The sequence below is a fragment of the Lissotriton vulgaris genome, chromosome 2_1 (genome assembly GCF_964263255.1).
Source record: "Lissotriton vulgaris chromosome 2_1, aLisVul1.2, whole genome shotgun sequence".
NCBI classification, from domain to species: domain Eukaryota; kingdom Metazoa; phylum Chordata; class Amphibia; order Caudata; family Salamandridae; genus Lissotriton; species Lissotriton vulgaris.
Window position 1 is genome coordinate 2,016,512,130 of NC_141687.1, and position 26,499 is coordinate 2,016,538,628.

Sequence of the window (26,499 nt, forward strand, 5' to 3'; positions counted from 1 at the left end):
GCTTGTGGGTGAGCATCATTGATCCCAAAAAAAAATACTGCTGCTTGAAGTGTCCGAGAGCCTTGCGAAATCCATGATTGAAGAAGAAATTTCTTGCAGTTGTTGATTTGGGCCGGACAAGTACAGAGAAGATGAGATAGATTCTCCTGAGATTGTCCACATAGCCGACACTCGGTTGATGCTGGGCCTGTCGACCATGGAGGTGAAAGGTTGAATGATGTACAATTTCCCATCCTAATATGACAGTACTTGATTTTATAGTGCACTGCGAAAGTATCAGTTAGGTATTTTTGATTCATTCTTTAGTTATAACGACTTTGAATAGGATAAGCATGCTTTCGAGCTATAAGGGTCATACGATCTTGTACAAATTATGCTTTTTTAATTAATTGATTTAATACTTTCTTGAAATACTGGTGTGGGAGATTTCAGTTTCATAAAATTGCATCTGTTTTAAATTTTAGTGCTTTATTAAAGGAAATAGACCAAGAGTTTTGAGCAACTGTGTGGTTCGTTGATGATGCGTCCTTCCCAGCTTTGGCAGCACAGGTAGCATGTAGATATTTAAGAATGCAGGCATTTTAAGCTAAAAATGTATCCCACTATACAATTTCTAATCTAATTTGGGCAGCTGCAGAATGATTTGGGAGTTTAAATGAGGATATAAAAACTTGGCTCTGAGCCAAGTTTCCTGGGAAAGGCTTCCGAACATATTCTAACGTAAGAATAAGCTTGGTTTTCACTATTTTCAACAGGGGTTCTAAAGAAGGTTGTTTGGTATATTTGAAAATAGATTGGAATGCAATAGTAATAACACACGCTTTGGTTTGGGGGAGTTCTCATGAGTTAAATGCCCACCCTTATCATCTAAGCAACAGCCAAGGTACTTATAACTAGTAGCAGTAGACAGATGCTGATTGTTGTACCAAATTACTTCTTTTTCCATCCAAAAAATACAACATTGGTAAATTGAGCAGTCTTTGTAGAACCCTGGCTGCTTAACTGAAAAGAACCATGTCAGCATAAAGAAGGGATGAAATATGAGTTTGTCCCAGTTTAAGCGCGTCAATGACAGCATCCAAAGTGGGAACCAAGTCGCTCATCAGTAAATTAAAAAGAGTTGGAGCAAGGACGCACCATTGTTTCACTCCTTGCTCTATTCTAATCTTATTGGAGACTGTTAGTGTATTATCGAGTTTGACTCTGACCCAGGTTTAGAGTAGAGTAGTTGAATGCCTCAAAGCAGTGAATCAGGGATGTCACAGTTTCTGAGTTTTGTCCAGAGAAGATCCGTTGGACATCTTCAAAAGCCTTGCCGTAGTCAATAAAACAGCTATAAAGGAGTAGTTTTTTCTGCATTTCTTTTGATATTCACATTCTAATTGCTACACGATTGTCCGTAGTTCCAAGCATTGGTCTAAAACCGGTTTGATTGAATGAAATCAGATGTTTTGAGCAAGCCCATGTCTCTAGATCTTCTAATAATAAAGAAGCCAAACATTTCGCTTTGACATCTTGGAGAGTAATAAGATGGTATTTATTTATTTATGAAACTTGTAAAGCGCACAAATGCCCGAGGGCGTCTCGGCGCTAGTAACAGTAACTAAGACTCTAGAGGGCGTTCGACGGGGAGCTATTGATTAAATAACCATGTTTTGATTTTTCTGCGAAAAATCATCAAGGATTGGGATGATCGTATCTCTAAATCCAATGAGTTCCATAGTTTTGTGGTAGACACCACAAAACGTCTGTCACCCCAGGAAACTGTTCTGGTTCTAGGCACGGACATCAGGAAGGCATTAGCGGACCGTAGTGGTCTATTGGGGACCTGAAATGAAAAGGCATTTAAAAGAAAGCGAGGTCCTTGGTTGCGGGTTGCTTTATAAGCAATGCACAAGGCCTTGAACTTTATTCTGTTCTTCACAGTAAGCCAATGGTAACTTTTTATTACATGGGCGATAGGCATGAATTTGGGTGTGGCTGATAGCATTCTGGCAGCTGCATTCTGCACCGATTGCAACTTACGAATCAATTTCTGTTGGGTGTTTATAAACAACCCATTGCAATAGTCCAGTGAGGACCAGTGCTTAATTTGTGCCGGTGCTTGCCGGTGCTAAGCACCGGCACCTTTTTATCAGGGCCGGGTCTACACTGCCAACTTACATAACTGCAGTCTGCACGTCATGTGAAAGTAAAAATTAAATATAATTGCCGGTTTACTGCATGCAGTTTTGTGCAACACTCTGCTGCAGTTTGAGACAGTCTCCAGTCCTTCGCTGAAGAGTGTTAATGACGCCATGCAGTGCAGCTCCTGAGAGAGCGGCGCGCAGTCAGCCAGATAAATAACTGCAATTGAAAGCAAATGTTAAATGGAGTGTTTCCGGTGGGCGGGCCACTAATTTGGGCTGCATTTGGTTCTATGGTGGTGGTAGGGGGCTACGGCGGGCTGCGTGTGCCGTGCGTAACATTTACCCTTCAACGGATGGTGGACCACGCCCACGCACACACACACTGCAGCGGATGAGAAGCAGCAGCAGTCAGCACGACCACTAGCTGGGCCCTTTTATTCAGCTACGCAACAGGCCTCAATAAAGAAGGTGCTCTGCCACCAGTAACTGACCGATGACCGCAGTAAGTTATATCTACGTCATAAAAAAATCTGATGTTCGTGCTCCAACTGCTTTTTTGTGTGGTGTCACCTGAACCGAGTCAGAGGCCTGTCGCCCCAGACCCGAGCAATGATGCCACTGGCGTCGGGCGGGACACATGTGATGTGCAATGCTCAAGCCCCGGCCCGGCCCGGGGCAGCCTGGCATAATCCATTACTTCAGCTCAGGCTGCGCAGCCCTGCTTTCAGCAATGTTTGACAACTCCGAGAACTATAACTATGTGCCTGCCAGATGGGAGAAAGCAGGCAGGGCCGGTGCCCCAAGGCTGCAATGGAATTCCTTTGGCCCTCAGACCTGGCCTGAGACTGAGTAATCAGCGCGCTCATCGGGAGCACTCAGTAGGCCAAATTGTGAATGACACACAATAATACATGGATGAATTGGGTGGGAGCTCACTGAAAACACATGTCCTCTTAGAAACAGAAAAAACAAGCATTTGCGAGTCTGTCAGCTATTGTCCACTGCCACACACAGCCAGTCACACTCACACGCTTACACACCTTTTCGTCTGGACTTTCATGTAACACAATACAGAAATAACACTACTTTTCATAGGAGCGTGCGTTGCAAGAGCCCTGCTTCCAGCATAGTGTGTGCATGTACAGCTCTCTTATTACAGCCATAATAACGGGCTGTACCTGAGAAATTAGGTTTTCTGCAGGTAGGAAATAAATTGGGTGGTGTAAATAAAAGTAATTTAAATGTACAGGGATTCTCTGATGAAGCTCTGACCAGCATCAGACATTCACACAGAATTCCAGAGGAGCCTCGAAGACAGGTGCCTCTCTGACACATCGGGACCTTAGCGCTGGTTAACTCTGGCATTGCTCTTCTTAGCTGGCTTATTTTTGGCTGGCGATCCGATCCATCACTTCAGTTTTGTAGGAAGCAGCATCAACCAACTACAGTTTAATTACGCTGCTGGGCTGTTATCTTTTCATTTAGGGACTACTTCCTTGTACTTTAGACGAGTCGAGCGAAATGCTGCGCCTGCTTTGCCACTTCTTTTCAATATCCTAGTACTTGGCCGGCTCCCCAAGGAGTCCCTACCAGCCCAAGCTGCACGAAAAACGTCTTGTGTCCGTGTGCAAGTAGCAGCTGTTTCTCACACTTTTCACGTTACTGCTGCTGCATTTTGAATCAGCATGCGACACCAGGGAGCCTGTCAGCTGCAAGCTGCCCATACTCGCTTCCCCCTCCCCTGTTACCCCACTGCCAGGGTCTTTATTGGTGCATTTGTGTGTGCCCCCGACTGAGGTTAAGAAAGGGCACCTTGGCCCCAGCACTGCAGCGCTTCGTATTCCTCGAAAGCGTTTGGCTATAACCTGGCCTCGAGGTGAACTGCAAACGTGAAGCACTCTTCAAAATTACCAGGTCCCTTCAAAATATAGTAAGCCCCCTTCCTATTTTCCGTAGGACTTGTGCCCTGAATGTAAACATGAAAATAAACTGGTTAAAAATTAACACTACACCCTATCAGCCACACTGGGGTTTGACAGCATACGTTGTTTGCAGTACGTAATGTGTCGGTATCTGACGTTTATCTGCATCATTAAGATACTATAGATTAATTTAAAAAGTATTTTCTTATTTAATCTAAAATTGTTTTATAATGTGAAACAAAATGAGAAATTTATGTTTCTGAAATTAATGTAGTATTGTAAAAAAGAGTCCGATTTTGAAACTCAATGGGCGCTTTATTTTTAGGCCACATTTACGTGTGCTTTATGTTGTACATGTTTTGTGTTTAGTGCACTATTCATTTATTTGTAGCCTGTAAGATCTATTGCTCAATGTTTCTCCTTTTTGTGCTGGAATTAGGGGAAAATTACTTAATTGGCGTTCAACCCTGATGCGCAGCGGCAGGGCTGTTTCAGCTGTTTCCCTTCTGTTGCTCTTTCCCCCACATTTATGCTTTCATGGCCCTCTCACCAGTGTGCCTCTCTGGTCTGTACACTTCCTCTAAATGATGGACCTGGCATGTTGTCCTGCTCCTCTGTTTTTAGGTCGAGCATTTGAGACCTTTAGTAATTTCTCATGTTGGCTTAAAGCCATCCCCCTGCATCTGATATGTTTGTTTTAGTGTCCTTTAAAATCCTTGCTTGCTAGTGGTCAGTCCTGCCTCTTTGTCCCTCCTTTTTTAGGTCGAGCTGATGTTGCATTCATGCGAAGCATGAATGCATCAGCTCGACAACTTATGCTGCCCGTATTCAGGAGAGTGGACAGCTACCAGACGCGCGCTTTGACGAGGTCGGATTTCACCTCGGGAGCGAGCGTCTGATAGCTGCGCATGCGTGGTGCAAGCCCTGGCTCTCACACAGACACAGACAGCCCCCACCCCTCTGCATGCACGCACGCACGCACACACACACACAGGCGCGCGCATGCACACGCAGGCATACAGGCACACATACAGGCACACTATCCCCTACCTCGCATTCTCTCACAATCACACACAGTCACGCATGCGCACACACTTTCCTTCGCGCACACACGCACACACGTGCGCACACACTCCCACCTGGCCGGCCAAGAGCTTCCTGGTCGCCGCGGGCAGCGCGGCGGCACTCTACAATATGAACTTGGAGTTTTTGTCCCATTTAAAGTCATGGGCAGGCGTAATGCATTGAAATGTTCCCTAATGCGCACTAAAAACCTGGAAATATCATTGGTAAACAAACTGAAAATGTGGTAGCTGTGCTGACGGCATTATCCAATCCTAACGAGTCCAAATGTATGGACAGAATTGAGCGCGCTCCCTACTGGGGTTCCCTTTAGCCCTGGACTCTCTTCTACTCATTCACACCTGTGTCTACTCACCTCGTAGTCAACTTCGCTCCAGATACACCTGTCGCAAGCTGACCAAGGCCTCCCAGCGACGCCCGGACTCCGAGCAGTGCACAGCCTGGTGGAAGCGGACGTCAGAAGAGAAAGTGCTTTGCCTTCCTCCTCCGGGAGCAGTCTTACCTGCGGTGCCCTTCTCAGGTGCCTCGTTTTAATCTGTTTTTACAGATTTTTTCCAAGAAGGCAGTGACTCAAACGTTGCAACCATCGAGCATGTGAAAAATACTCAAATGACAGACCAAAACCGACTCCTTACGAAGCGGTTTGTCTCCAAATACTTATAGAAAAGATAGACAGGCAATTGTTTCTACATTAGCTCGCAGAATGCAAGATGCAGAAATTATAGACACATTTTGAGTATGTAGAAGCAGCAACCCAGAATTTTGCTTTAATTATACTTGGGATCTGCGAGCGCCATCCTGTCCTTGCATAGGAAATCAATGCGGGCATCACCAGGAGCTATCTCCGTGGCGCTATAGATGCATCTGCTCATGCAGCACACACACATGGCCACAAACATATACAACCGCATTTGCACACAATCACAGAACACGGGTGAGCACTTAGAGGAAGAAAGGATTTTAGGGAACTGAAAACATTTACTGAATGACCTGTTGCCTTGATAAGCCGGGCGGACCTATGGAGTCAATAAGATAAGAGTCAGGCTGTCTTCTCTTTCATTTGAGATCTGTCTGTCTCGGAGTGCAGGTGGAAGTGACGCAAGGTATCAGAGAGCAGCGTTCAGATACGGCTGGTGTCTCTTTTATCTCCTCTGGTTACGCAACTTAAACAAGAAAGCAGTGACTCTGGAAGACCAAGAAGAGGGGGATTAAAAAGCAAAATAGGAATAGAGACTGAGGGAGTGCAGTGTTGTGAACTGAATTACACCTACATATTTCACGACTGACCCGATTGTTAGTTTATTTTACACAATACAATAGGTGAACAGAAAGAGAGACAAATCTAAGTTAGATTTACATTCTTTGGTGGATGGCCCTGTCCCCAGGACCTATCAGGAAGCTGCACCTTGGTATGAATGGATGGGTGAGAGTGTCACAATGGAGACGAGGACAGCTCCTGGAAGCACGCTTTGCTGCCTGCAGCTCTCTTCAAGTAAGAAAAAGCATTTGCAATGCAATAGGTCTTGTTGTAATAGGATCCATTCCCATTTTACCTCACGACATCAGACGTTTCCTTGTACGCGGGGTATTGAGACTTCAGTGGTGCGTCTTTGCGTACATGCTCAGAAAGGTAGGGTATTTCATTAATTTGGTATTATGGGTACCAGCGTTTGTTCATTTATGTCTATTTGAACAATTATACTTCATTTCCCCTTCTGTTCAGATAGCAACATTCAGTTCACATCTTCAACATTAGATCTTGGTGTTCAGCACGTAAGCTACCAGTTAACATGCATTTGTGTTTCACTTGGTTGGTCTGCAATACAGTGGTGCAGGAGTTCATATTATTGAGTGTTTACCTTGAGATGCAATCTGAGCGTTCTTTTGTTGTTGGCTCACTTTTGGTGGTGTTGAGTGTTGTCTCTTTGGATTATTTCCGAGGCACGCTTCTTTATTCACTGCTCGGGTTTTCAATCTCTGGTTGCCATGTTTATGTGCATTAATGGTGCAGGATTCACTATTTTAACGCCTATATTTTGTATATATTCAAGTGCTTGTAGTTATTATAACCAGTCCTTAATTTTTAGGTCTCGTCTAAGGCATTGTGTTAGCAATGCTTTGGCCGAGATAATAAGTAGGGGCTCTCAGAAATGCTCCCACTGAATGCAACACACACTCCACACAATACCACTCAGTGCCACATAATTACACTCTACTGAATACAACATACACTCCAGACAATACCACTCAGTTCCACATAATTATATGCTACATACTTACACTGCGCTCAACACAACATACACTCCAAATACCACTCAGTGCCACATAATTACACGCCACATAATTACACTGCACTTAATGCAACATACACTCCAAATACCACTCAGTGCCACATAATTACACACCACATAATTACACTGCACTCAATGCAACATACACTCCAAATACCATTCAGTGCCACATAATTATATGCTACATAATTACACTACACTCAATGCAACATACACTCCAAACAATACCACTCAATGCCACATAATTACACGCCACACAATTACACTCATAACATACACTCCTCATAATAACACTCAGTGCCACATAATTATATGATACAAAATGTCAGCGCGCTCAATGCAACATACACTCCAAATACCACTCAGTGCCACATAATTACACGCCACATAATTACACTGCACTCCATGCAACATTCCAAATACCACTCAGTGCCACATAATTACATGCCACATAATTACACTACTGAATGCAACACACACAACACACAATACCACTCAGTGCCACATAATTATATGCTACATAATTACAATGCACTCAATGCTACAAACACTCCAAACAATACCACTCAGTGCCACATAATTACATGCCACACAATTACTCTACTGAATTCAACATACACTCTACACAATACCATTCAGTGCCACATAATTATATGCTACATAATAAGTGTGCTCAACGCAACATACACTCCAAACACCACTCAGTGCCACATAGTTACACGCCACATAATTACACTCTATTGCATCACCACAGCACCACCACAGCAACACTCGGGCACCACAACATTACTATACGCTACCACAGCATCACTGAATGCCACAGCATCACTCGTCACCACCACAACATCATTCAGCGCCACCACAGCTTCAATCTGTGCAACCATTCAACAACAACTGGTTCAAATATGTTCTCTCAATGTTTCGAGCTTTATTACAAATGTCACAAAAAAATGTTAATATTTCACTTCTGTTCTTGGATTTTCGTCACAATAAAATACACTTAACATAATCTTCACAAAAGTTATTTACAAAAGTTTAAGCTATTGCCATTATAAATTACAATATCTTTTATTTAAGTATTAATTATTTAAAAAAATTAAAAGCAATTGTTATTTGTAATATCAATACATCTAAGACACGTAATACAACACATATTGCATTACAAATGCTATAGGTGTCACATTTGCGAAAGTTAAAAGTACTGTCTTTGTAAATGACAAAGCTATTAATTTCGCTATTTTCAAAACCAACACATAAATAAAAATTTGTCATTTACAATACCAACAGCTCAAACTTTCCTAATGCGAGACCTATTGCATTGCAAATGCTTGTCTCTTCAGTTCCTCACAGGCAGCAAGGATTAACTACTGCCTCATTCCGCTATTGGTCTTTATGTGTTCTGAGGGGGACTCTTTTAGTTCTTGTTTTCTGGTCTGTTACTGTCTGCCTGTGCCTTTCTATCTCTTCGCTCCTATCTCAGCACATTTGGCGAACTTCAACCCTTTCCCTCAGAGCATCATGCTGAAGACCCTTGATGATAATATCTGGGTCGCTCAACATATTTACTTAAAGGCGAAAAAAGTGGCTCCATTTTAAAGCTAAAAAAACACAAAACACAGGTCAACGATGAGCAGGGTGAAGAGCATTGTGCTCCTCCCCAGATTTCCATGGCACGAGATTTTATTTGGCTAATAGCCTTGTTCTGCTAAGAACTTCTCTTGTTTTTTTTTTATGAGAGTCATTTGTAGAGAGAATCTTTGTCTCTCTACACAGGAGGGCAAACTAACAAAGAGGAGCGGCTTTCAATATAGCAGGCATGCACGCTGTCCGTTCTCGTTTCAAAGTGCATTAGAACTTGTTAATAATGTTTACTATTAATGATAAACATAACAATGTAATCATGCAACCCAAAACGTGCCTGCTTGCTTTGCAATCATTTGTGTTTTTTTGGGAAAAGTATACACACGATTCACTGAGCTTTTTAGATGTCCCGCCTAAAAATGCTCCTAAACACTGCAAGACTGAGACGCTACCTTCTACTCTCCCCTCCCCCCGCACCCCTTGACCCCATCCACCACCACAGACGTCGAACAACGTCGGAGCACATGATTTGACAGAGTTTAGAGAGTTGGAAATGGAGTGTGTAGACACATTAGTTGATTTGTTTCTCGTGGGGAAGAGATACAGTTACCAGCAGGAGGGAGGGGTGGCAGATGGAAGAGGCCGGAATAGTTTCTAGTTCTGTTGTGAAAGGAGAGGCATAGCTGTAAAGATTGTTATCACCCTCCTGAACTGCATTTGGGAACATCAACATTCAGTGAATTTCCATAAATCACAGGATGAGAAGCTTCCCACCAAGACAGGACCCTACTTTAAAAGCTGCAAATAAGTTTGGTATTTTCAAACCCACATCTGGTGTTATGTACATTTTAGTCTTTCTGGCATCAAAAGTGACCGTGTAATAGAAAAAATGAAAACGTGATGCATGTTTAATGTAAAAGTTTGAATAAACTAGCAGATACTTTTTGCAGAGGCACTAACACAAAGTTGAATGGAAAAAGTGTATCTGCTTGTAGTTTTACACTCACATTTCCCAGATCATTTGTGCTAATTGAAAGGTAGCGATACTTTTACATTAGATATAAATGTGATCTATAATGAAAATACTGTAAGAGTTTAGCAAACGAAAGAAAGAGACATGTTATCAGTCACTTTTTGCAAGTTGTAAGGTGGGATGTCTTTCTGTTGTCTTCCAAACTATTACAGTCTTTGCATTCAACGCCATACTTTTACCTAATGAAAATGTATTGGCTTGTTTATTTAAAAGTTCATGTTTATGGGTGCGTTTCTGCGCATTGAAAGAATGTGTGTCTCTCTTGTAATAGTTTTTTTGGAAATGTGCTTTACAGCGCATCTGAAAAGCAGCTTGTCTTTTCGTCCTTATTTACATTTTTAAATTGCAAACCTCACATATGTGGGGGTAATGTTTAAAAAATGTCTTTAGGTGCATACGCAAGGTGTGCAATTTGAAAATGTAAATAAGAACAAAAACACACGCAGCTTTTCAGATGCCCCTAAAACATATTTCCTAAAACCAACTAGAAGAGAGACACACAGCCTTTCATCTGGCATCATTCATTTAGTCATTGGACAATCTATAGAAAAAAACATGAATCAATAAGATATATGAAATAGGTTTTTATGTTAACCAGCATAGCTACTACATGTGTGTAGATTGGGCAGTCCGTAAGGCTTAGCATTGAAATATCTGGTGTGAAATTTGTGTTCATAAGTCAAAAGCCTGTTTCTCCCTACTGGAGCCTGTGCTTTTTGACCTAGCATCAATTCTCCCCCGTTTTTCATTCAGACTATCTCGACTGTGAATTAGGGGCACCTAGAAATCGCCTGCCTTATGCTGTATATTTTACCTAATCACCATATGGCATCTGTGATCCACATCCTGTTTAAATAATGCCTTTCAAGAGGCATTTCTTTTTTGTAACAGACATTTAAAAAGAGTTCTACAAAAGGAAGTAAATATGGTATCTTAACATGTCGCTTAAAGGCCTGGGCTCAATATTAACAGTAACACTCCTTCAAATGGGGGAACCACAACAATTGCCAAAAGACAGCACCCCTCTTTCATTCATGCCAACTTCCTTGAGTGAGTGAATAGAGGGCAACAAAAATGACGGTGGCGTTAACAATAACTAGCGCATAGCTTTTATTGTCTCGCTTATTTTAAGGTTGTTTTTGAACTTGCGAGCAACAACCTTAAATGCTTTTGAAAATAACTGTCACACCTGTGTTTGGAAAAAGGTACTTGGATGCTAACATCACTGAATACTGGAACATCTGTTCAAAGTTTTGCTTGTGTACTCTGTGTTATACACTGGAGGTGAAAGGCTGAAAGTGTCATTTTTTCTTGCGCGTCTGCTTTTTAACATTAGTGCACTCCCAAGAGTGCACAAGCATTAACTGTATTATGGAGTCACTTGCATACAGATAGTCAAGGCGTTATATATAAAAACAAACTATAGTATCTGAACATACCAATAACAAGTGGTGCGAAAACACACACTTTGTACTTGTAGTCATTGCTTTTTAGAAGCAAGGCTGGCATACTGCACCTCTTTTACGCATAGCTTTCAGGTATTCAAAACACATAAATAAAAGGCATTGTCATTTACAATGGCAATAGTTCAAACTCTCACAAATGCGAGACCTAGTGCATTGCAAATGCTTGTTTTCTCACACGAGCGCCTGCCGAGTTATGCCCCTATTTTTTGCTTTGCTAGGTTGCTCCTTTCCATAAATGAGCTACCTGCCGAGATTTATGGCTGCGTCTGCTACTCCACCCTCCTTCAGTCAGCCATTATACTTGACATGTAATGTTACCAGGGCAGTGTCATAAACCCAGCACACTAGCAGATCAAGACTTTTTATATAGATTGCTGTGCACTTTGTATGTCTGAATTATAATCCTATTTCAAGAAACATGTTTAGAGTTTGCATTTTTGAACATTTGAAATTCTATTGATGCTTTATTAATTAAATCTGCATTCACCAGCTAAATAATGTTTAAAAAGTTATTTCTTTTCCAAGTCATAGGCAAGTGATGATTTAAAGCGCTGCATTCAAGTTGTAATATCATCTGAAACCCTTCATTTAAATATTCTTTCTGGCAGCATCTCCAGGATCTGTGTTTATTTATTTTTTGGAAATGTTGTGGAGGTTTCTGTCTAGTAACTTTGCATTCAACAACTTATTGAGGCTAAACTAGGCCCTGCAAACACATATAATTTTGACAGTCCTCCTGCAGCTGTTGTTAACGTTATTCATAAAGGATAATAAAATACATTCAAGATAGCCTCTACACATACGTTCACATTTATGATTGCCACCAGACTACACTCTGCTAAAAACCACATAAATACACCCCACATAAAAACACTATGCCACATAGCAACAATCCATACAAATAAACTCCACACCATGCCACATAATTCCCATCGATTTACAAAAGGGGGTGGTGATGAACAGAGTGTCTGAATTGAGCAGACCACTCTTACCCAGTCCAAATATCAGGGCTTGATCCATCACCGTTATTTATCTCACTGCCGCATCCCAGCTCAGAACCTGGCTATATGCAAATCAGTCTGTCCCTGGCCCAGTGCATCATGGGAACAGGGCAGACTAAACTACCAAGCCAATTCTTTACCAGAAAGGAAACAAGCTACCGGGGACCGGTTTCTGGCATTTCAGCCCTCTTCGGCCCGGCTTGCTTGAATCCTGATGGAGCAGTGAGAAAGGGACTCATGTCTGAGTATACCCTGCCACACCTATAGTGGCCAAAATCGATTTACAAAAGGGGGTGGTGATGAACAGAGTGTCTGAATTGAGCAGACCACTCTTACCCAGTCCAAAGATCAGGGCTTGATCCATCACCGTTATTTATCTCACTGTCCCATCCCAGCTCAGAACCTGGCTATATGCAAATCAGTCTGTCCCTGGCCCAGTGCATCATGGGAACAGGGCAGACTAAACTACCAAGCCAATTCTTTACCAGAAAGGAAACAAGCTACCGGGGACCGGTTTCTGGCATTTCAGCCGTCTTCGGCCCGGCTTGCTTGAATCCTGATGGAGCAGTGAGAAAGGGACTCATGTCTGAGTATACCCTGCCACACCTATAGTGGCCAAAATCGATTTACAAAAGGGGGTGGTGATGAACAGAGTGTCTGAATTGAGCAGACCACTCTTACCCAGTCCAAAGATCAGGGCTTGATCCATCACCGTTATTTATCTCACTGCCCCATCCCAGCTCAGAACCTGGCTATATGCAAATCAGTCTGTCCCTGGCCCAGTGCATCATGGGAACAGGGCAGACTAAACTACCAAGCCAATTCTTTACCAGAAAGGAAACAAGCTACCGGGGACCGGTTTCTGGCATTTCAGCCGTCTTCGGCCCGGCTTGCTTGAATCCTGATGGAGCAGTGAGAAAGGGACTCATGTCTGAGTATACCCTGCCACACCTATAGTGGCCAAAATCGATTTACAAAAGGGGGTGGTGATGAACAGAGTGTCTGAATTGAGCAGACCACTCTTACCCAGTCCAAAGATCAGGGCTTGATCCATCACCGTTATTTATCTCACTGCCCCATCCCAGCTCAGAACCTGGCTATATGCAAATCAGTCTGTCCCTGGCCCAGTGCATCATGGGAACAGGGCAGACTAAACTACCAAGCCAATTCTTTACCAGAAAGGAAACAAGCTACCGGGGACCGGTTTCTGGCATTTCAGCCGTCTTCGGCCCGGCTTGCTTGAATCCTGATGGAGCAGTGAGAAAGGGACTCATGTCTGAGTATACCCTGCCACACCTATAGTGGCCAAAATCGATTTACAAAAGGGGGTGGTGATGAACAGAGTGTCTGAATTGAGCAGACCACTCTTACCCAGTCCAAAGATCAGGGCTTGATCCATCACCGTTATTTATCTCACTGCCCCATCCCAGCTCAGAACCTGGCTATATGCAAAGGTATATTTACAACAAGGGGTGGTGAGGGACAGAGTCTCTGAATTAAACAGAATACTCTCACCCAGTCAAGAGATCAGGGCTAGATCCAACACCGTTTTTTAGCTCACTGCACCATCCCAGTTTCAGAACCCGGCTGTATGCAAATTAGTCTGTTCCTGTCCCAGTGCATGATGGGAACAGGGCAAACCAAACTACAAAAGCCAATTCTTACACTGGGAAGGAAACAAGCTACCGGGGACCGGTTTCTGGCATTTCAGCCTCTTCGGCCCGGCTTGCTTGAATCCTGATGGTGCAATGAGCAAGGGACTCACATCTGAGTATACCCTTCCACGCTTAGGGTGGACAAAAATATTTACAACAAGGGGTGGTGAGGGACAGAGTCTCTGAATTAAGCAGAAAGCTCTCACCCAGTCAAGAGATCAGGGCTAGATCCAACACCGTTTTTTAGCTCACTGCACCATCCCAGTTTCAGAACCTGGCTGTATGCAAATTAGTCTGTTCCTGTCCCAGTGCATGATGGGAACAGGGCAAACCAAACTACAAAAGCCAATTCTTACACTGGGAAGGAAACAAGCTCCCGGGGACCGGTTTCTGGCATTACAGCCGTCTTCGGCCCGGTTTGCTTGAATCCTGATGGTACAATGAGCAAGGGTCTCACATCTGAGAATACCCTTCCACGCTTAGGGTGGACAAAAATATTTACAACAAGGGGTGGTGAGGGACAGAGTCTCTGAATTAAGCAGAAAGCTCTCACCCAGTCAAGAGATCAGGGCTAGATCCAACACCGTTTTTTAGCTCACTGCACCATCCCAGTTTCAGAACCTGGCTGTATGCAAATTAGTCTGTTCCTGTCCCAGTGCATGATGGGAACAGGGCAAACCAAACTACAAAAGCCAATTCTTACACTGGGAAGGAAACAAGCTCCCGGGGACCGGTTTCTGGCATTACAGCCGTCTTCGGCCCGGTTTGCTTGAATCCTGATGGTGCAATGAGCAAGGGTCTCACATCTGAGAATACCCTTCCACGCTTAGGGTGGACAAAAATATTTACAACAAGGGGTGGTGAGGGACAGAGTCTCTGAATTAAGCAGAAAGCTCTCACCCAGTCAAGAGATCAGGGCTAGATCCAACACTGTTTTTTAGCTCACTGCACCATCCCAGTTTCAGAACCTGGCTGTATGCAAATTAGTCTGTTCCTGTCCCAGTGCATGATGGGAACAGGGCAAACCAAACTACAAAAGCCAATTCTTACACTGGGAAGGAAACAAGCTCCCGGGGACCGGTTTCTGGCATTACAGCCGTCTTCGTCCCGGTTTGCTTGAATCCTGGTAAAGAATTGGCTTGGTAGTTTAGTCTGCCCTGTTCCCATGATGCACTGGGCCAGGGACAGACTGATTTGCATATAGCCAGGTTCTGAGCTGGGATGGGGCAGTGAGATAAATAACGGTGATGGATCAAGCCCTGATCTTTGGACTGGGTAAGAGTGGTCTGCTCAATTCAGACACTCTGTTCATCACCACCCCCTTTTGTAAATCGATTTTGGCCACTATAGGTGTGGCAGGGTATACTCAGACATGAGTCCCTTTCTCACTGCTCCATCAGGATTCAAGCAAGCCGGGCCGAAGACGGCTGAAATGCCAGAAACCGGTCCCCGGTAGCTTGTTTCCTTTCTGGTAAAGAATTGGCTTGGTAGTTTAGTCTGCCCTGTTCCCATGATGCACTGGGCCAGGGACAGACTGATTTGCATATAGCCAGGTTCTGAGCTGGGATGGGACAGTGAGATAAATAACGGTGATGGATCAAGCCCTGATCTTTGGACTGGGTAAGAGTGGTCTGCTCAATTCAGACACTCTGTTCATCACCACCCCCTTTTGTAAATCGATTTTGGCCACTATAGGTGTGGCAGGGTATACTCAGACATGAGTCCCTTTCTCACTGCTCCATCAGGATTCAAGCAAGCCGGGCCGAAGAGGCTGAAATGCCAGAAACCGGTCCCCGGTAGCTTGTCTCCTTTCTGGTAAAGAATTGGCTTGGTAGTTTAGTCTGCCCTGTTCCCATGATGCACTGGGCCAGGGACAGACTGATTTGCATATAGCCATGTTCTGAGCTGGGATGGGGCAGTGAGATAAATAACGGTGATGGATCAAGCCCTGATCTTTGGACTGGGTAAGAGTGGTCTGCTCAATTCAGACACTCTGTTCATCACCACCCCCTTTTGTAAATCGATTTTGGCCACTATAGGTGTGGCAGGGTATACTCAGACATGAGTCCCTTTCTCACTGCTCCATCAGGATTCAAGCAAGCCGGGCCGAAGAGGCTGAAATGCCAGAAACCGGTCCCCGGTAGCTTGTCTCCTTTCTGGTAAAGAATTGGCTTGGTAGTTTAGTCTGCCCTGTTCCCATGATGCACTGGGCCAGGGACAGACTGATTTGCATATAGCCATGTTTTGAGCTGGGATGGGGCAGTGAGATAAATAACGGTGATGGATCAAGCCCTGATCTTTGGACTGGGTAAGAGTGGTCTGCTCAATTCAGACACTCTGTTCATCACCACCCCCTTTTGTAAATCGATTTTGGCCACTATAGGTGTGGCAGGGTATACTCAGACATGAGTCCCTTTCTCACTGCTCCATCAGGATTCAAGCAAGCCGGGCCGAAGAGGCTGAAATGCCAGAAACCGGTCCCCGGTAGCTTGTCTCCTTTCTGGTAAAGAATTGGCTTGGTAGTTTAGTCTGCCCTGTTCCCATGATGCACTGGGCCAGGGACAGACTGATTTGCATATAGCCATGTTCTGAGCTGGGATGGGGCAGTGAGATAAATAACGGTGATGGATCAAGCCCTGATCTTTGGACTGGGTAAGAGTGGTCTGCTCAATTCAGACACTCTGTTCATCACCACCCCCTTTTATATGCAAAGGTGGCAGGGTATTCTCAGATGTGAGACCCTTGCTCATTGCATCATCAGGATTCAAGCAAACCGGGCCGAAGACGGCTGTAATGCCAGAAACCGGTCCCCGGGAGCTTGTTTCCTTCCCAGTGTAAGAATTGGCTTTTGTAGTTTGGTTTGCCCTGTTCCCATCATGCACTGGGACAGGAACAGACTAATTTGCATACAGCCAGGTTCTGAAACTGGGATGGTGCAGTGAGCTAAAAAACGGTGTTGGATCTAGCCCTGATCTCTTGACTGGGTGAGAGCTTTCTGCTTAATTCAGAGACTCTGTCCCTCACCACCCCTTGTTGTAAATATTTTTGTCCACCCTAAGCGTGGAAGGGTATTCTCAGATGTGAGACCCTTGCTCATTGCACCATCAGGATTCAAGCAAACCGGGCCGAAGACGGCTGTAATGCCAGAAACCGGTCCCCGGGAGCTTGTTTCCTTCCCAGTGTAAGAATTGGCTTTTGTAGTTTGGTTTGCCCTGTTCCCATCATGCACTGGGACAAGAACAGACTAATTTGCATACAGCCAGGTTCTGAAACTGGGATGGTGCAGTGAGCTAAAAAACGGCGTTGGATCTAGCCCTGATCTCTTGACTGGGTGAGAGCTTTCTGCTTAATTCAGAGACTCTGTCCCTCACCACCCCTTGTTGTAAATATTTTTGTCCACCCTAAGCGTGGAAGGGTATTCTCAGATGTGAGACCCTTGCTCATTGCACCATCAGGATTCAAGCAAACCGGGCCGAAGACGGCTGTAATGCCAGAAACCGGTCCCCGGGAGCTTGTTTCCTTCCCAGTGTAAGAATTGGCTTTTGTAGTTTGGTTTGCCCTGTTCCCATCATGCACTGGGACAGGAACAGACTAATTTGCATACAGCCAGGTTCTGAAACTGGGATGGTGCAGTGAGCTAAAAAACGGTGTTGGATCTAGCCCTGATCTCTTGACTGGGTGAGAGCTTTCTGCTTAATTCAGAGACTCTGTCCCTCACCACCCCTTGTTGTAAATATTTTTGTCCACCCTAAGCGTGGAAGGGTATTCTCAGATGTGAGACCCTTGCTCATTGCACCATCAGGATTCAAGCAAACCGGGCCGAAGACGGCTGTAATGCCAGAAACCGGTCCCCGGGAGCTTGTTTCCTTCCCAGTGTAAGAAATGGCTTTTGTAGTTTGGTTTGCCCTGTTCCCATCATGCACTGGGACAGGAACAGACTAATTTGCATACAGCCAGGTTCTGAAACTGGGATGGTGCAGTGAGCTAAAAAACGGTGTTGGATCTAGCCCTGATCTCTTGACTGGGTGAGAGCTTTCTGCTTAATTCAGAGACTCTGTCCCTCACCACCCCTTGTTGTAAATATTTTTGTCCACCCTAAGCGTGGAAGGGTATTCTCAGATGTGAGACCCTTGCTCATTGCACCATCAGGATTCAAGCAAACCGGGCCGAAGACGGCTGTAATGCCAGAAACCGGTCCCCGGGAGCTTGTTTCCTTCCCTGTGTAAGAATTGGCTTTTGTAGTTTGGTTTGCCCTGTTCCCATCATGCACTGGGACAGGAACAGACTAATTTGCATACAGCCAGGTTCTGAAACTGGGATGGTGCAGTGAGCTAAAAAACGGTGTTGGATCTAGCCCTGATCTCTTGACTGGGTGAGAGCTTTCTGCTTAATTCAGAGACTCTGTCCCTCACCACCCCTTGTTGTAAATATTTTTGTCCACCCTAAGCGTGGAAGGGTATTCTCAGATGTGAGACCCTTGCTCATTGCACCATCAGGATTCAAGCAAACCGGGACGAAGACGGCTGTAATGCCAGAAACCGGTCCCCGGGAGCTTGTTTCCTTCCCAGTGTAAGAATTGGCTTTTGTAGTTTGGTTTGCCCTGTTCCCATCATGCACTGGGACAGGAACAGACTAATTTGCATACAGCCAGGTTCTGAAACTGGGATGGTGCAGTGAGCTAAAAAACAGTGTTGGATCTAGCCCTGATCTCTTGACTGGGTGAGAGCTTTCTGCTTAATTCAGAGACTCTGTCCCTCACCACCCCTTGTTGTAAATATTTTTGTCCACCCTAAGCGTGGAAGGGTATTCTCAGATGTGAGACCCTTGCTCATTGCACCATCAGGATTCAAGCAAACCGGGCCGAAGACGGCTGTAATGCCAGAAACCGGTCCCCGGGAGCTTGTTTTCTTCCCAGTGTAAGAATTGGCTTTTGTAGTTTGGTTTGCCCTGTTCCCATCATGCACTGGGACAGGAACAGACTAATTTGCATACAGCCAGGTTCTGAAACTGGGATGGTGCAGTGAGCTAAAAAACGGTGTTGGATCTAGCCCTGATCTCTTGACTGGGTGAGAGCTTTCTGCTTAATTCAGAGACTCTGTCCCTCACCACCCCTTGTTGTAAATATTTTTGTCCACCCTAAGCGTGGAAGGGTATTCTCAGATGTGAGACCCTTGCTCATTGTACCATCAGGATTCAAGCAAACCGGGCCGAAGACGGCTGTAATGCCAGAAACCGGTCCCCGGGAGCTTGTTTCCTTCCCAGTGTAAGAATTGGCTTTTGTAGTTTGGTTTGCCCTGTTCCCATCATGCACTGGGACAGGAACAGACTAATTTGCATACAGCCAGGTTCTGAAACTGGGATGGTGCAGTGAGCTAAAAAACGGTGTTGGATCTAGCCCTGATCTCTTGACTGGGTGAGAGCTTTCTGCTTAATTCAGAGACTCTGTCCCTCACCACCCCTTGTTGTAAATATTTTTGTCCACCCTAAGCGTGGAAGGGTATTCTCAGATGTGAGACCCTTGCTCATTGCACCATCAGGATTCAAGCAAACCGGGCCGAAGACGGCTGTAATGCCAGAAACCGGTCCCCGGGAGCTTGTTTCCTTCCCAGTGTAAGAATTGGCTTTTGTAGTTTGGTTTGCCCTGTTCCCATCATGCACTGGGACAGGAACAGACTAATTTGCATACAGCCAGGTTCTGAAACTGGGATGGTGCAGTGAGCTAAAAAACGGTGTTGGATCTAGCCCTGATCTCTTGACTGGGTGAGAGCTTTCTGCTTAATTCAGAGACTCTGTCCCTCACCACCCCTTGTTGTAAATATTTTTGTCCACCCTAAGCGTGGAAGGGTATTCTCAGATGTGAGACCCTTGCTCATTGCACCATCAGGATTCAAGCAAACCGGGCCGAAGACGGCTGTAATGCCAGAAACCGGTCCCCGGGAGCTTGTTTCCTTCCCAGTGTAAGAATTGGCTTTTGTAGTTTGGTTTGCCCTGTTCCCATCATGCACTGGGACAGGAACAGACTAATTTGCATACAGCCAGGTTCTGAAACTGGGATGGTGCAGTGAGCTAAAAAACGGTGTTGGATCTAGCCCTGATCTCTTGACTGGGTGAGAGCTTTCTGCTTAATTCAGAGACTCTGTCCCTCACCACCCCTTGTTGTAAATATTTTTGTCCACCCTAAGCGTGGAAGGGTATTCTCAGATGTGAGACCCTTGCTCATTGCACCATCAGGATTCAAGCAAACCGGGCCGAAGACGGCTGTAATGCCAGAAACCGGTCCCCGGGAGCTTGTTTCCTTCCCAGTGTAAGAATTGGCTTTTGTAGTTTGGTTTGCCCTGTTCCCATCATGCACTGGAACAGGAACAGACTAATTTGCATACAGCCAGGTTCTGAAACTGGGATGGTGCAGTGAGCTAAAAAACGGTGTTGGATCTAGCCCTGATCTCTTGACTGGGTGAGAGCTTTCTGCTTAATTCAGAGACTCTGTCCCTCACCACCCCTTGTTGTAAATATACATAATTCCCATCAGCATAATTTCACTCAAAATACCACACAGTTCCATGCCACACAATTCAGCTCCACACATTAATATTTTGCACCACATATTTTGACAACAAACCACATAATTCAAATCAACAAAACATTTACACACAAATGCATCCAATCCACACCTCAAAATTCAACATCATGTCACACATTTCAACAGCTCACCACATAATTAAATTACACTACATTTCACGCCACAAGACCACATAACAATCCACATATTTGCACTCCATAACACTCAATCCCATTCTACATAATTCCAGTAAATTTAATACCACATAATTACTATCCACATAATTGCACTGAACACCAGACCACATAATTCCACTACACAAATCCGCACCACACTATTCCACGCCACACAATTCCACAACTAACAAGTTCAATCCAACCCATACAATTAAACTGCACACTACATACATCCACTCCATAATCTTCAATAAGATATTGTCATGTACAACACCATTTTCTCCAACTTTCAAAAATGCGAGACCAATTGCATTGCAAGTGCTTGTTTTATTTAACGTGGCTATCCTTTTAGCAGTAATCATTTGCGCTAAGACATAAGTTTGCCCTTTAACATCTTTTGAAGTTTTCAGAAATTACTGATATAGTGAGCCCAGCTGTCCGCAGTCACATTCTTTTCTTTGTGTCGAAGAATGGTGTTTTCATTGTTTAGCTGGTTTATAATAAACCAAAAAGGGTTTGAGTTTCTCGTTTGACAAGCCAAAAATAGCTCCAGCTGTAATGCTTCTTCATGTTTCCTTTTTGCTTGCCAAATAGAGCATTTATATATCCCTCGAAGATTCTTGATTTCTTCTGGGGAAACAAGCCCGGATCCATTTTTTAATAATCTGCTGGCAGATGCATCAACGAAAATACCTCCCGGTAAAACACCGAATCGGTAAAAGAGGCCGATACCGAACGCAAAACTAGAAAATGCTATGCATCAACCCAAAATCGGTAAAAAATAAAGAATCGTAAAAAAAACCCGCGGTAAATTACCGAATCGCAAAACAGACAATCGGAAATACCGAACCCCAAAGCTGACCTTGGAAATACCGAATCGCTATTAACGAATCGCAATGGAATGCATGAAAAGTCGCTAATACCGAAATACATGAGCATGAGCAAAATAAGGGGAATCACAATCAGGAGGTAAAGTAAACTGAAGGATAGGAAAAAAAAATACACCCCATCAGCAGGTGCTGACAATCAGTAACCCTTCACAAATGCCCTGGGAAACCCCACATGTCATCCAAAATGGCTGCCCTCTACGTGCTTGCTAGGAGGAGGAGGATCAACGCCCAGGCCCAGCGCAGGAGGATGATCCCGGACAGGATCTTCAGGGTGCGCATCACTTTGCTTGGGCAGACCGAGGAACAGGTGTATGATAAGTACAGACTCAACCGTGTCATGATTATGCACCTAATAGCAGACCTGGAACCATTACTGCAGCACGAGACCCGTAGGACCAACCCCATACCAGCCCATGTCCAGGTCCTATGCTGCCTGCACCTGCTTGCGTCTGGAAGCTTCCAGGGGGTAATAGCTGAGACTGGTGGCGTGTCGCAAAGCGCTTTATCACGCTTCTTCCACCGGTTCCTAGAGGCCATGCTGACATTAATAAATCGCCACATCACCTTCCCCACAACCCCCCAGCAGCTGACCCGCACCAAACCAGGTGGCACAATTCCCCCATGTCATAGGGTGTGTTGACTGCACGCATGTCCCCATCTGTCCTCCATCAGCCACCGAATACATATTCCGCAACCGGAAGTCATATCATTCTATTAATGTGCAGGTGGTGTGCAATGCCAAGTTCATCATCACAGACCTTGTAGCCCAATTCCCCGGGAGCACACACAACGCTTACATATTCCGTCACTGTGGCCTTCACAGGCTCCTGATCAACGGTGAATTTGGAGAGGGACACCTACTAGGTACATATTGATGCATCGTGCTCTCCATCCACTCCATCCCCACATGTATATTTGCATTCATGCTGATGACCATTCTCTCCCCATCCTGCAGGTGACAGCGCATACGCTTTGCATGAATATCTACTCACTCCCTACCTCAACCCAGCTACACCGCAAGAGCAGCGCTACAACAGAGCACACATCAGCACAAGGAATGTGGTTGAGCGTACATTCGGCATCCTCAAGAGTCGCTTCCGAATACTGCACAAGACTGGAGGTGCCTTGCAGTACGACCCAGTGACCTGCTGCCAGATCATTGCTGTCTGTGCCATCCTGCACAACATCGCCACACGCAGGGGGATACCCATAAAGGTGGATGGAGAAGATGAACTACGTGCACAGCAACTCCCCCTCCCCCCCCCCCCCCCAACACCGACAGGCGCATGTGCCCAACACATCTGAAGGGCAACGGAGGCGGACATACATCACACGGCATCATTTCTGAGACAGGTAAGAGAGTGCCTTGACAACAGGATCAGATTTGCAAAGGTTTAATGGGCATGGACACCTGACTGGTGCAGATATACGTAACACAAACATGCTGCTGCTGCAGTTGAAGTCTAACTTAAATTGTCCCTTCTCAGAACGGGTGATGCGTGCGGCACTTTAGTCTGGCCATGGGTACGTCACCAAGGACAGTGTGACTTTGCCACATGTTCACTTGCGTTTGCCGCGTACCCCCAGTCTCTTGTCCTGTGACTCCTCGGCTTCTCCACGATGGGTGTCCGTGGCAGTTGCATTGCGCCCACTGCACCTCCTCCCGCTGGTCTCCGGCAGGGAGACGCTGCTGACACTGGAGGCTGCCTCACTCCCCTCTTCCCCTCCCAGACTGCTGACACTGGCTGACCCAGGCTGCATTTGCTCCACTGCAGTTGTCACCCTCTCAAGGGCCTTTGCCACATCCCCACAATAATGCCCTAGGTCCACTTGCAGGGACACGGACCTGCGAGACAGCACAGCTTATTGATGGCCTTGTTAGTTGAATTCACTGCCAGCATGATCTGCCTGTGACGCCGGTGCTCACTTTGTTGGCCTGCGACTACGGCACGTGTCAGTTCCTGCAGGCAAAGCTTGATTTCATTGTTGCCGGCAGCAACGGCAGTGGTGTGCTCACGCACAGCGTCAGTCATGTTGCCTAGTTTGTTGCAAAGTTTGGTCATGGAGAGTTTCATGGCACCCATGTGTCTCCCCTGCAGACGCTGGACACGCAGCATCCGGGTCTCCACAACTCCGTACCCTTCGGACAGATCGACTGGTCGTGCAGCTGCCCGACCCGGGGGCACAGCCCTCTGCCTGATACGCTGTTGTGCTGCAGTTTGGCTGGTTGGAGTGACGACAGCCTGGCGTGGGACATTTTGGGGTGGTGAACTCTGATCCAAATCCATCACGGGCAGGGAGGAAACATCTGCTCTGTGGCTCTGCGGAGTGGCCCGCACTGGTGGTGGTGGTGTCTTGGACCGCGAGGATGGGGGTGGTGGTGTCTTGGACCGCGAGGATGGCGGTGGTGGTGGTGGTGTCTTGGACCGCAGGGATGGTGGAGGTGTTGTCCGCCGTGGTGGTGAAGGGGAGGACATGGCTTCAGGTCCCTGTGAGCACTCCGCATTGGTCAACACTGGTGTCTCTGAGATGACGAGGCGGCCACAGTCGTCAGAATCGATGGGGGATGCATCTGTGTGTGAAACAGTGCATAGTTATTATCATGGTATTGTATGTGAAAATTGCTTTGGCATCTCACAATAAACAACTTTTTCGGACAGACATTTGGCCCTTTGCAGCTGTATTCACCTCTGGGTTCTGGCTTGCACCCATACATGTATTGACTACAACTCCCATGGTGCAACACAGTGGTGAGGGTATGTGTTTTGGGCACCGCTACATCTGCACTGGGTCTGGCATGGGGGATTGGGCAGGGACTTACTACACGCTGCATTGTTACGCTGCCATGCATCTTACCTTGTCCTCCTTCCGCAGCACCAGAGGTGTCCAGACGTGTGACCCCCACAACTGCTTCCGGTTCTATGGTGGACTCCACTAGGTCCTCCAGGGCTGTGTTAGGCGTCACATTGGATGTGCCCCCTCCTGTGCCAGCAGCATCCTTGACCCTCTGCGCAATCCTCTCCTTGGCCCTCTTACGCAAGTCATACCAGCGTTTTTTTAAGTCGTCGATGCTGCGGTGGGTGACTCCGCAGGCATTTACCTTGTCCTTGATGCGCAGCCACATCTTTCGTTTTTCGGCCTCAGGCACCTTCAGCGACAACTTCCCAAATAGTCGGTCATTGTTGCTGGTCACACACTCTATTAGGATTTCCAGTTCCTTATCAGAGAACTTGCGTTTTCTCTTTCTGTGTGTGTCCTTTCCCTGCTGGGGGGCCTCCTTCTCCATCTTGTCCTGCTTGCCTAGTCCTGGTTGCTGCTGGTTCAGTCTGGGTCCTCAGCTCCTGTGCTCTGCCTCCTCCTCTGAACACTGAATGGAGCATGGGCTGTCCTACTTCCTGGTTGTGATGTCATCGGCCTGCTTCCGATGCGTCACGTATTTTTCCCGTTTTCGCTATTACCGAATTCGCAAATACCGGATTCACTAATACCGAATCGATATGTGCTAACTCGGTATTTGCTAGTCTCGTTGACGTACTTTCGATATTTAATAGCGATTTTTACCGAATCGGTAATTTTTACCGATTACATTGATGCATCGCGGTTTGCATGTCCTTAATAGCGATTCCTTATTTTTCGCTATTACCAACATGTATTACCGATTTTTGATGCATATGCCCACTGATCTTTTTGTTTTGGGCTCTTTTAAACATTTTAAGTTCCTTTGAGAACCATGGTCGTGTTTGAGTACATCTTACTTGACCTGCGCCACGAACAGAACACTGAGTGAGAGTTAGACTAAGTTGGTGCATAAATGGTTTCCAGACTTCTAGTGTATGACATTGTATCAGAACCTGGTTCTCAAGTGTTCTTTTCCACATTAAATAGTTTGTGGCAGTATCACTCGACCATTTAATTTGCTTCCAATTTTGTTACTGACTTTGCTAGCCAATTGCCTCTAATGTCTTGAAAGACTTGGGCTTGATGTTCTAGGAGCAACCGCTGAGGCATATGGTCACTTTCGCAGCAAACTTGAATCAAGAAAGATTTTACATAAGTTAACAGTGCAATTGAACAAAACGTGTAGTCTAAAACAGTTTGACTGTGGCATGTAAAATGTGTGTAGTGGGCTGGCTGATCGTTTGGATAGCAACTTTTTAGGGCTCGGAGATGCCAACCCTCAAAAGCAGCTAGAAGAGCTTCACCAATAGGCCATTATAGTAATGGATGCGTCAGTTCTGCAGCATGCAGGAAAAGTGTAGTATCGATTCCTTGCTGCGAGGAGAAGCGATGCGATGAAATCTGAAAGAAAGTCCTTTTTGAGAGGGGATGCGCTGAAAACTAGGCGCACAGGTTGGATGTATGGAAAATCTGGACGTGCTGGGGTTGATGCTCCCAGCCGTAAACAGGCAGTGCGTCGATCCTTTGGCTGCAGCGTGGCGATGGAATAGTTTTTCTGTCGCTCAGCCGACCCTGCGTCAGAGTCGTAGCGTTTGTCTCAGACGTCAGAGACATGGTGCCCGGGGCTCAACAACCTTGGAACCACATGAACCGGTTCGGCACCGATTCTCCTAGCCATGAACATGCGCTGCTTCAATCCTTCAGATTTGCAGCACAGCAATGCATTAGCCATTCACCCGCACGACAAGCTTGTGGTGGAAAAAATAGGGGCAGAGGGTCACTGCGTGGATTTTCTGCAGTAAAGCCACCTCCAAG

The 26,499-nt window shown here is 45.7% G+C and overlaps 1 protein-coding gene and 1 pseudogene across 1 annotated transcript in view; both read right to left on the bottom strand.

Moving 5' to 3' along the window:
* PDE8A (phosphodiesterase 8A) overlaps positions 1-26,499 on the bottom strand; it is a 2,218,572-nt gene that overhangs the window by 1,855,418 nt on the left and 336,655 nt on the right. The gene's annotated exons all lie outside the window — the stretch shown is intronic.
* On the bottom strand, positions 23,347-24,263 carry LOC147733654 (uncharacterized; annotated as a pseudogene).